Below are 12,529 nucleotides of genomic sequence, written 5' to 3' on the forward strand. Positions count from 1 at the left end.
TTCGCCAAGAAAGATCGCTGCAGAGGGTGACACCAAGATACCTAAACGATTGGACGCTTTCTGTAAACGAGTTAGCAACTGCATAGGAAAAAATAAGAGGGTTGTGTTGTCGATGAAAGGAAATGAGTTTGCATTTGTTAGCATTTAGCGTCATTAGCCAGAGGTCACACCATTTATGGACGCTGTTAAGGTCGTTTTGAAGGGCCATTTGATCAGAAATGTTAGTGACAGTGCGATAGATTACGCAGTCATCAGCGAAGATACGAATTTTACATGACACATGTGAAGCTAGATCATTAATATATATTAGAAACAAGAGTGGGCCGAGCACAGATCCCTGAGGGACGCCAGATTTAACAGGGAGAGCGCTTGAGCGGTGGTTGTTAATAGAAACGAACTGAGATCGGTTAGCTAGAAATTCTTTAATCCATTGCAGGATATTAGGGTGTAAATTTAAAAGAGCGAGTTTTAGTATTAGGCGCTGGTGAGGTACCTTGTCAAATGCCTTCGCAAAATCTAAAAATAACGCATCGGTCTGCAGGTTGCGGTCAAGGTTAGCATGCACGTCGTGAGTGAAGATTGCCAGTTGGGTTTCGCAGGAGAGCCCCCTACGAAACCCGTGTTGAGCCGGATCAAGGAAGTTGTTTGCATCTAGAAAGTTTATGATATGGGAATAGATGACATGTTCCATGATTTTGCAAGGCACGCTGGTTAAGGAGATGGGACGATAATTTAGCGGAGAATCCTTTTGACCTGATTTGTGGGCCGGGATGACCCTCCCCACCTTCCAGTCGTCCGGTAAAGTTCCTGTCGACAGCGATTGCAGAAACAGTAATGAGAGATAAATGGCAGAAATGTGTTTTGTGTTTTTCAGTACTTTTGAGTTCATTTCGTCCACTCCAGCGGCTGACGAAAGTTTAATTCTGTCGATAAGGTTTTCGATACCCTGCGCTGTGATTTCGATGGGAGACATTGCTGGCAGTGTTAGAGTAGGCGGAGTGGGCAGTGGTGAGGCAGTTTCGTTTGTGAAAACAGATACAAACGCGCGATTAAATATTTCGGCACATTCAGTATCACTGGCATCCTCGCCTGCGGCATTCGTTAGAGCGATGATGCGAGTTGCTTGCGGATTTATTATTTCCCAAAACCTCCTGGGGTTATTCGTTAGGATTTTTGGTAGATCAGTTTGGAAAAATGCTTGTTTGGCGCAGCGAATTGCATTGTAATACGTGTCCTCGGCCTGATAGTACCTATCCCATGCATCTGCGTCTGGGCTCCGTTTCGCTGCACTATAAAGTTGTTTTTTTCTTCTTTCTAATCTCTTAAGGTTGTGTGAAAACCACGGTTTTTGGCGGTTTGCTCGAAAGCTGATAGAGGGAATAAATTTGTTTGTCAGATCTTCGATCTTCTTTTTGAAAATCGACCAGTTATCATTGACAGACCGGTGATGAAATGTGGATTGAAAATAAGGCAGGAATGCTTCTAGCTCGCTGTTGATTTCTTCGTAATTGCCTTTGTCGTACATACGGATGGTTTTCTTGAACGTTTGGCGGGATGTGGGGAAGAACTTGAATATGGCATGAATAACCTTATGATCACTGATTTCACGCAGGTAAGTAACCGATGATAAGCTTTCAGGGTTGTTGGTCAGTATTAAGTCCAGAATATTTGAAGATCCGTGAGCGACGCGTGTCGGTTCGAGCACCATTTGCGTCAGGTTAAAGTTTAAGCATACATCTACGAATTCTCTTGCTTCCGGGTTACCGGCGGTTAGTGGTCCTACGTTTTGCCAATCGATGCCAGGGTAGTTAAAATCGCCTAAGAGAACAATTTGCGCACCAGGGTGTTTTTTAGTAATTTGGACTAGTGCATCGTTCAGGTTAAGCGCGAATCCTGGGTTGCTGTTGGGGGCCCTGTAGCAGACGCCAAGTAGAACTGTTTCCGGTGGAGCGCAACATTTTAACCACAATATTTCTAGATCTGAACTAATGTTAACATGAGAACAAGATATTTGGTTGTTAATGGCAATAAGAACACCTCCTCCGCGTGTGCCTTGACGATCATTGCGGTAAACATTGAAATTTGGCAATTCACCCAGAATTTCATTATCTGTCACGTCGCTTGTCAGCCACGTTTCAGTTAAGATTAATATGTTGCTGCCTGAAGATGACAGGAGATTAGACAGGGCTTCGCGCTTTGGAAGGAAACTGCGTATATTGGTGTAGATTATGGAAAAAGAAAGATTAACTCGACGGGTAGCCTGTGGTTGCTTGCGCGCGATCCGACGGCGACATGATTCCTATGCGATTTCTTTCACGGTCTGTGTGTCTTGGTCAAACATATAACGTTTTGGTCCCATGTGCAGCGTTTTGTATCGAAGGGAAAAGGGTCCTGACTTGGTTCTGGCGAAAGCCACAAGGTGTTTTCGGGCATTTCGGACGGACCGAGAAAAATCTTCGCCGATACTGAAATCTGTATTTTTAAGCTTAGGGCCATTCGAAAGAATGACCCCTTTGGTTTTGAAAGCAGACAGCTTCACTATTATAGGTCTTTGGCGGTCAATGCTGTGACGGCCAAGGCGGTGTGCGCGCTCTATATCTTTAGGGTCGATTACGAGGTTCAAGCTATCAAGGCAGTGCTGGATTATATTTTTTCTGATTGGTCATATGATTCTTTCTCATTTGGGTCGGGAAGTCCATAGAATACTAGATTGTTTCTTCTTGAGCGGTTCTCAAGATCATCCAGACGTGTGTCTATCTCGGAAAGCTGGTGGGTCGTTCTAGCAGTGCTGGTTTGAAGTGTTTCGATTTCTGTTCGCAGGGTACTAATTACCTCAAATTGGGTTTCAAGATTCGCAATTCGTTCACTTAGGGCAGATATTGTTTTATCTGTTGTTACTAGTTGATTTTTCAGGCCTTGGACTTCAGAAATAAGTTTTCTCTGACCAGCGCTCAACTTTTGCAGTTCGGCCAAAACAGCATCAGTATTAGGTGGTCCCGGATTTGTTTCAACATCGCCCGATAGTAATAGTAAAGCACGAATCACATTGACACATTCAACAGCAAGGCAGAAGCAGCACTGTGGGCTCGGCAGCTGCACCAGACAATAATTACTAGATTTCTTAGCAAAAAGAGTATATGGAACACCGACCTGCATGACGAAGGTAAGCGGATTAGCGGTCCGTACAGTGGCACAGCCGCAAAGCCCACAGTGTGCCGAAAGTGGGTGTCGCTGTTTTATAGCTGACGCAAACGGTGCTGTCGGTGACGATGGGGCCGCCGACGCCGCTTGTTTGGTCCAGTTTTCGAGAGGTGGCGTTGCCAGGGGCTCCCAAGTGTCGGTGGCGACCGGGTGACGAGCACAAATTTCGCCTTCTTGGTGTGGCGTCCAGATGCCTGGCACGATGCCAGGTGGTCTGGCCGTCAAGACCGGCAGGAAAGCGAAGGCGATGATTTGAGCAAAGACCTGCATGACGAAGGTAAGCGGATTAGCGGTCCGTACAGTGGCACAGCCGCAAAGCCCACAGTGTGCCGAAAGTGGGTGTCGCTGTTTTATAGCTGACGCAAACGGTGCTGTCGGTGACGATGGGGCCGCCGACGCCGCTTGTTTGGTCCAGTTTTCGAGAGGTGGCGTTGCCAGGGGCTCCCAAGTGTCGGTGGCGACCGGGTGACGAGCACAAATTTCGCCTTCTTGGTGTGGCGTCCAGATGCCTGGCACGATGCCAGGTGGTCTGGCCGTCAAGACCGGCAGGAAAGCGAAGGCGATGATTTGAGCAAAGACCTGCATGACGAAGGTAAGCGGATTAGCGGTCCGTACAGTGGCACAGCCGCAAAGCCCACTGTAATGTCACAACACTGTAATGTCACAACACGGGACTTGTCTCTGCTGTTACTGCTCAATCTGTCCATCTGACCGCTCGCTCTCGGCAGTTGGGCCACGTGACTAACCACGTGATTAGTTCTTGCTGAACAAGTACCAGCGCTCTCCGCCTAGACACATGGAACCAAAACAGATAACCGCGGCGAGTTCTTTGACTAAGCAGTGGAGGCACCGGGCTGCTTCTGGCGATCCCAACAACCGAGAGCGTCACGAACCCGAGTTGGCTAGAGATAATTTGCGAAAGCGGGCTCATCTAGTTGCTGAAATTGATGAAGAACAGGAGGTACGTCTGGAGAAGCAGCGGCGCAGGCATCAAGAGTATATCAAGCGGAAAAGGGCAGGGAATGCTGCTAATGTCTCTGCGTCGATATCGGCCACTGGTTCGGTTGCCTTTAACTCCGTATAAGCTGGCTCACTCGTTAATGGTCTTCTTCTTCGCTAGCTTCTTCCGTTCCCTCTTCAGAATTAGCTTAGACCTGAAGAGGGAACGGAAGAAGCTAGCGAAGAAGAAGACCATTAACGAGTTAGCCGTAAGAGGGAAAGCACAGGAGTTTAGGATAGCGCTGCAAAACAGATACTCGCCTTTAACTGAGGAAGATGATCTTGATGTTCATTCAATGCACGATAGCCTGACATCAATAATTACGGAGTGCGCAGTAGAAGTAGGCGGTAGGACAGTTCGAAAAGATACCGGGAAGCTATCTCAGGTGACGAAAGATCTGATTAAGAAGCGCCAAAATATGAAGGCATCTAACACTACCGATGGAATAGAACTAACGGAGCTATCAAAGTTAATAAATAAGCGCAAGGTAGCCGACATAAGGAAGTTTAATATGGAGAGAATCGAGCATGCTATAAAGAACGGAGGTAGCCTAAAAACAGTGAAGAGGAAACTAGGCATAGGTAAAAACCAGATGTATGCATTAAGAGACAAGCAGGGCAATGTCATTAGCAATATGGATAAGATAGTTAACGTAGCCGAAGAGTTCTACACAGAGCTGTACAGTAGCCAATGCAACCAGAGCGCCAATGAGAAAGACAGCAGTGCACAGCAATGCGTCATCCCGCCAGTAACGAAAGATGAAGTAAAGAAAGCCTTAGAAGCAATGAAAAGGGGAAAAGCAGCTGGGGAGGATCAGGTAACAGCAGATCTGTTGAAGGATGCAGGGGACATCGTGCTAGAAAAACTAGCCACCCTGTATACGCAATGCCTTATGACCTCGACTGTACCAGAAGCTTGGAAGAATGCAAACATTATCTTAATTCATAAGAAAGGAGACGCCAAGGACTTGAAAATTACAGGCCGATCAGCTTACTATCCGTTGCCTACAAAGTATTTACTAAGGTAATCGCTAATAGAGTCAGGGCAACGTTAGACTTTAATCAACCAAATGATCAGGCAGGCTTTCGTAAAGGATATTCCACAATAGATCATATTCACACTATCAATCAGGTGATAGAGAAATGCGGAGAATATAACCAACCTCTATATATAGCTTTCATTGATTACGAGAAAGCATTCGACTCAGTGGAAACCTCAGCAGTCATACAGGCATTGCGTAATCAGGGGGTAGAAGAGCCTTATGTCAAAATACTGGAAGATATATATAGCAACTGCACAGCTACTATAGTCCTCCATAAAGTCAGCAATAAAATTCCAATAAGGAAGGGCGTCAGGCAAGGAGACACGATATCGCCAATGCTGTTCACCGCATGTTTGCAGGAGGTATTTCGAGGCCTGAATTGGGAACAGTTGGGAATAAGGATAAATGGAGAATACCTAAATAATCTGAGATTTGCTGATGACATTGCCTTGCGGAGTCACTCAGGAGGTGAACTGCAAATCATGATCAACGAGTTAGACAGGCAGAGCAGATCGATGGGTCTAAAAATTAACATGCAGAAAACCAAGGTAATGTTCAACAGTCTAGCAAGGGAACAACAGTTCACAATTGGCAGCGAGAGCCTAGAAATTGTGCCGGAATACGTCTACTTAGGGCAGGTAGTGACAGCTGATCCGGATCATGAGAGGGAGATAACTAGAAGGATAAGAATGGGGTGGAGCGCATATGGCAAATTCTCGCAGATCATGAGTGGCAGTTTACCAATTTCCCTCAAGAGGAAAGTGTACAACAGCATAATCTTACCGGTACTCACCTACGGGGCAGAAACGTGGAGGCTAACGAAAAGAGTTCAGCTTAAGTTAAGGACAACGCAGCGAGCCATGGAAAGAAAAATGATAAGTGTAACGTTAAGAGATCGGAAGCGGGCAGAGTGGGTGAGGGAACAAACACGGGTTAATGACATCCTAGTCGAAATCAAGAGAAAGAAATGGGCTTGGGCAGGGCATGTGATGCGAAGGCAAGATAACCGCTGGTCTTTAAGGGTAACGGAGTGGGTTCCAAGAGAAAGTAAGCGTAGCAGGGGGCGGCAGAAGGTTAGATGGGCGGATGAGATTAAGAAGTTTGCAGGCAAAGGGTGGATGCAGCTGGCAAAGGATAGGGTTAATTGGAGAGACATGGGAGAGGCCTTTGCCCTGCAGTGGGTGTAGTAAGGCTGATGATGATGATGATGAAGCTGGCTCAGCCGAGTTCAGCTGCAGCCAGTTTTTATGACCATGCTCCATATTTCACGCGATAGCGTACAAAGCTCGAAAGGCCATCGGCGTAGTACTAGCCGGCACCGCGCGTCGAAAACAATCGGGTGCTGCGTAAAATAAATCGTATCATAATAATTTGTAGTTCTGGTGATTGATGATTGATTGGCGTGTGATAGGCGATTAAGATGGAGTTAAGGAAATTTCTATATTTTATAGATTTGTAAAAAAGAAGATCGTCAGCGGCGGCAGCCGCATCGCCAGCGCACGGTGCGATATCGTTATATTGATGACCTAAGCTCGGACCGGCATTTTGGCTAGATGTTAGACCGGCATTTTGGCAAGAGGCCCAAATTACCACCCTTCATCAGGTCCCAGCCATATTTAGCGCGTTCGATGACCCTGACGTTAAAAATGAGCATGACGAGAAAGCTTCCCTGCTAAAAGGGGATTAGCAGCCACATCCGGTGGGACCACGCCATGAAGCTCAACTACGTGCTGTTTTACCTGCCGTATGTGGGCAACCTATGGTACAGAAACCACGAAGCAGAATCGGCCTTTAGAGGCCCTTTTTTGATATCTGTGGGCGCTCTGCCGTGCGCAAGCTGCGCGCCAAACAGCGTCTGCGAGTGAGAGCCCACCTGCAGGCGGAGTCGTTAAGCAGTTACATCGACAATGCGATCAACCTCTGTATATGGATGGACTTGTCTATATCCGAGTCGGACCGCATCAAGCACGTCCTGAAAGGCGTCGAAGCTGAAACGTTTCACGTGCTTTTCGCCCGGAATCCTACCACCGTTGCCGACATATTCACTCTCTGCCAGAGCTAAGATGAGCTCCGCAAGCAGCGCATTTTAGTTCCGTCACCTTCCGTGCAGCCTGGCTCGCTTTCCAGCCCCGCTATGCCGACCTATAACACCTCACTGCTTGACCAGATCAAAGACTGTGCTTGCGGAGGTCGCTCAATAGCTGTCACTTATTCAAGGCGTTCAAGGACCTCCCGTACATCCCTCCAACCTGACTCCGACACAAGTGTCCTTAAGACACTCATGACGGAATATCAAGACAGTCGCCACTGACCGTCGTGCATTTCATCCAGATGCAACGAGATCTCCTATCAACGGCATACGCAAAGCAGTGGATACGTTACGTTCCGGCCTAGGATTTAGAGGGAACTGTAGGATTCAAGATCAGGTTTTTCGTAAGCGGTTGCATGTTTAAGAAAGAAAGCTACACTAGCAAGGCAAAAGCAGCACATATGGTTTCGTTTACATGCGCTGTCACAGTAAACTGGTACAGAAATACGACACAAATTATGCATCTTGTCTGATATTAGAAGCCAGTAGCAGTACGCCCAAGACTGTACAACTGCTTTTTAAATCCTAAAGCTATTTCAAGTTTGCGTTCAGAGGTGAAAGTAGCTGTTTTTCTCCTGGACAACTGGCGTGGCGCCAATAGAAGCACGTCACCACACGCCACAGAACATTTCCCAAGGTTTATGGGGGTTTAACGTCCCAAAGCGACTAAGGCTATGATGGACGCCGCAGTGAAGGACTCCGGAAATTTAGACCACCTGGTGTTCTTTAACATGCACTGATATCGCACAGTACGCAGGGCTCAAGATTTTTGCCTCCATCGAAATTCGAACGCCTCGAACCCGCGTCTTTCGGGAAACCCGGCCGAGTGCTGTAACCATTTAGTCACCGCGGTGGCTAACATTTTCCTATTAACAGAAAAAGACCACCGAGGGCTTGCGGAGAGCATGTACACGCCCCACCTGTTTCGCTCGAAGGGGCGAAGGTAATAATAATAATAATTGGAGGGGTGTGGGGGTGTACGCAACTGCAGTGGCACCGTGCTGGTCGCATGCAGTATCTACCCTTATGGCATTCTGCTCGTCGCCGTATCGTTCATTAAAGGCCGCTGCTCTTGTTTCCCGTCGCTCGACGTTTCCAGTGGGGGGCATGTTATGAGGGAGTGGCCGAATGCGTAGAAATCGATGAATTTGTTTGAGGAGAGTTCTTAGGCAGTTTTCATTAGCGAGGATGCGAATTCGGAGTTCAGAGAGTTCATGCCTGCTGGCAGGGGCGCTGGCTAGCCGCAGATATTGGGCTTGTAAATGCGCCTCGATTAATTCTTGTATGGTGTTATGCGCACCTAACTCTGCCAGGTGTCCATTGTTAATGGTTTTGGGCACACACAGCGCTTCCTTAGCAGCTTATCTGCTTAAAGAGTTTATTGTTTGAGTTTCGATTACTTCGAGATTGAGGTACAGGGTAGAATACAGTACTCTACTCAGCCGCCGCGGTGGCTGAGTTGTTATGGCGCTCGGCTGCCGGCCCGAAAGACGCGGGTTCGATCCCGGCCGCGGCGGTCGAATTTCGATGGAGGCGAAATTCTAGAGGCCCGTGTGCTGTGCGATGTCAGTGCACGTTAAAGAACCCCAGGTGGTCGAAATTTTCGGAGTCCTTCACTACGGCGTCTCTCATAGCCTGAGTCGCTTTGGGACGTTAAACCACCCTAAATCAAATCAAATCAAGTACTCTACTCAGAGTATAGGCTTGTATCACCCGCAGAGGATCCGCTTTCCTTAGTCCGTGAGCTTTACCTGTGCCGCTAGATAATAGCTGCATAGTGGCTGGCGTAGTGCATTTTAACAAATTGGGCTCCTCGACTTTACTGGCATCGCAAGGGAAACAAGCGCGTTATGCGATTCGCCCATGTCGTTGCACGGCGGCGAAGACCAGTATAACGGGTGCTTCAGCGAACAATAAGTTGTTTAAAAAACAGCTTCGTGGTGTAAAAATATGGCAATTGCGGCATAGTTTTGGCAGTAATAGCGGTCATAAAAAACGATGATTCGTCTTAAGTACTAAGGTGGTTAACTAATTTTAAAGCGAAAGCTTTACTACGCCAGCCAGCCAGGCATTTCGGATCGTCGCGCCGTATGTCGTATGCCGTATCTAGGCAGCCGTATGCCGTATGCGCAGGCCGACTAACGACCTTGAGCAGCCGCTGCCTAGCAACGCGGCAGCCGCGCTCCAACAGATGGTGCCGCCATCGACGCCGTTGCTGTCGCCGCTCGCTACACCAGATCAGAGGTGGGCAAATGCCCTCATTTTTACGTTTCTTCCCTCACCCTCACTTTTGAATCCATAGCCCTCCCTCAACCTGGTCCTCATTTTGAAAAATTATGCGGCCCTTCCTCGACCTCACCTTCACTTAGAAAAATTTTCTGGCCTTCCTGCGCCCTCACCCTAACTAACAGTCATTTTAAAATTGTAGTTATATTTTCTAGTCTGCAACTTCTAGGGATATAACTGAGTAATAAACATACAATACAAGCCATCAAGGCTCCATTGAACGAGAGGCTAGATGCTTATACTATTGTGTGCGCGTACGTGTGTGTGAGCTTTTTCAGCTAATATGTGAGACAAAACCAAGACAGTTACGAGTTTCGCCCTAAAATATCAACTCTCCTTCTACTTCTGGCACGCACTGCATGCATGCATGTGCACTGCACTTGTAACATTTCATTGTTATGCATGCATATTTTGCTTATACTGCAATCCCCACTGCGGATATTCGCAGGGTGGGGTACAGATAAGTAAACACAAAGTAATGACACAGGCAATGAACACAAGAAAAAAGCAGAACATCGTAGCTTCAACATTTGGTAGAATAAGCATACACAACTGATTTTGAAACAATAATGGAAAGAAATGTTCACATAGACGATTTTCAAGCGCGGTTCAATTACTGTTCGCGGAAATAAAGAATAATACTTGTTGCGAGGCTAGTTGGCGCATGTTGGTGCAAGCGCCTTCTCGCTTGCTATGTGTTGTCCTTTTCAGCGCTAAAACTCTTTTCTGTAAGAAAGAAAGAATACTTAAAAAAGTTATTACGCGTCTTGAATGGCGTTACTGTGCGCCTATGTCAGCCTAGTGCCGTAACCAGGTGAAAAAAAAATATTCTCGTGAGAACTGTCTTATAGTGGCCATTGATAAATTCAAAGAGGAATTTTAGCCGCGACACACGGTTTGTTTGCGTTAATGTGGTCATGTCTGATTTAGTTTACAGTTCTGTCACTGACTCACGTCCAAATATGTTATAAATGAAGCGAGCTGCTGTTTTTGCACCATTTCTGTCTATAAGTGTAAGTTTTAGTGAATGTGACCCGAATAACCCATGGATGGTCTAGTATGAGCAAAATTATGTTTTTGTATGCGAGCAGTCGGACAGAAGAAGCTGAGTCTCAAAGCTATCCACAGAAAGAACCACTTGCGATTAACATTAGCCATTATGTAAACACTGTGCTTAGTCCAAGTGAGGTCATTATTGAGCAAGAGTCTGATATACTTACAGTGTATCTCGAGAAAAGTTTCGATCGGATAAATATTTAGTTTTATTATCTAAAGCGGTGAGTGCAGTAGTGACCAGTACAGTTTTGTGGTCTGATATTCAATCTGATATCTGGCTATATGTTTTGGCAGTAATTGATCCGCTAATAAAAAAGGCGCGAAGCATTGATTAACAATTGCCCTGAGATATGGTATTTTTATCTACAATCTGAAATAAGTCGAAGGCAAAAGCAGTGCCCAACATAAATTCACCTTGGGGGTCTTGCTTTTTAGCTGAAAAAATTGACCTGACTATTTCATGCAAATTAGAATATCCTGACAGTATAATGTGATTATTGGGTTTAACATTCGTGCGCAAATATTGTTTCAGTTCTTATAAAACAGGAACGGTAGAGTTGGGGGCCTGCACATTGCTCCAATAATATATGTAACGTTTTCATAGGACTTTTGTAAAAGACATAGCGCATGAAGAAAGGACAGTGCAGAGACAACACAGGACGAGCGCTAACTGACAACTGCAGGATTATTTGAAATCCACACTCGAGGAAAGCAGTGCGCATGTCCAGCCACGCAGCAAGAACCGGAAAGATTTGGACGCCGATAGTTATCATGAAAACATCACATGTGCAAAAATTCAGAACCCCAGACAAAAGGTAACAGCAAACACCCCCTTTGATTTTTAACTTTCAGCACGAAGAAGTTTTTTTTATAATTTTGAATTGAGGAAACAGAATTCTTTATGCAAGAGAGCAAGGGAAGTTTCGCTAACACACCTGTCCTTTCCAGTCCATTGGATGTTCGATGCCTCAAGAATTTCTCTGGCAAGCTGGTCTTTGGCGCGGCCAACAACCTTAGTTGTTCAACAAGGTTGAGGACTGGGCGAGTTGGTAAGTATTCATTTTAAACCAGCCAGAAGACGCGACACAAAGGAAGAAGCAAACAAGACGAGGCTGGACTAACAACTGAAGTTTTATTGAAAGGAAGAAAACAACGAAGACTCGCACTGAGATGCGCGCGCACATAAGGGGTATCAGTGAAAGGGCACACAAAAAATTTTTTTCAATGTCAGGGTCTTACTAACAAGTTATCTAAAAAGGCAAATTCCTTAGCGTGAAGGTTTACCGACGGCTTAGCCACACACGTGTCCTTAGCCTTAGCAATGTAGAAGGCTTCAACTCTCTCGCGACAGATTTGTTTTTCATTTCTATAAACTACAGTGTTGTCGCTGAAGTCAGGCGTGCAAAGAGACAGATCATCGTCCAATTTGCATTCTCGAGATTGCACGTGCAACGCCAGATTAGAGTTCGCCTTCCCACCCAGAGAGTTAGAATGCTCCGTCAGGCGCACATTTAGACATCTGCCCGTCTGCCCGTAGTAGCATCGACCACAAGGCAGCGGAACGCGATACACCACATTCTTTCTGCAAGGGGTGAGCCGTGTCTTATGTGACACTGTGCATCGGGAACGATCACTTGATGTTTTATCAAGCCTCCTTTTTACGCTGGCGCACAAGCCTCCTATCTTGTTTTTAGCTGTGAAGACAACGCCAACGTCATACTTCGCCGCAAGTTTCTTGAGTCGGTGTGAAACACCATGGAGGTAGGGAAAGGCGGCCACCTTTTTTCGCCGCACCTCCACGTCAGCATCTTCCGGCCCCGTGTTGCTCTTTCTCAAGCGAGTAAAAACACGTTCA

At 46.4% G+C, this 12,529-nt stretch overlaps 1 pseudogene; it reads right to left on the minus strand.

Moving 5' to 3' along the window:
* Positions 1-1,329: 1,329 nt before the first annotated feature.
* On the minus strand, positions 1,330-3,802 carry LOC144112574 (uncharacterized; annotated as a pseudogene).
* Between the last annotated feature and the right edge of the window lie 8,727 nt (positions 3,803-12,529).

This window comes from Amblyomma americanum, unplaced genomic scaffold (assembly GCF_052857255.1).
Source record: "Amblyomma americanum isolate KBUSLIRL-KWMA unplaced genomic scaffold, ASM5285725v1 scaffold_425, whole genome shotgun sequence".
Classification (NCBI taxonomy): domain Eukaryota; kingdom Metazoa; phylum Arthropoda; class Arachnida; order Ixodida; family Ixodidae; genus Amblyomma; species Amblyomma americanum.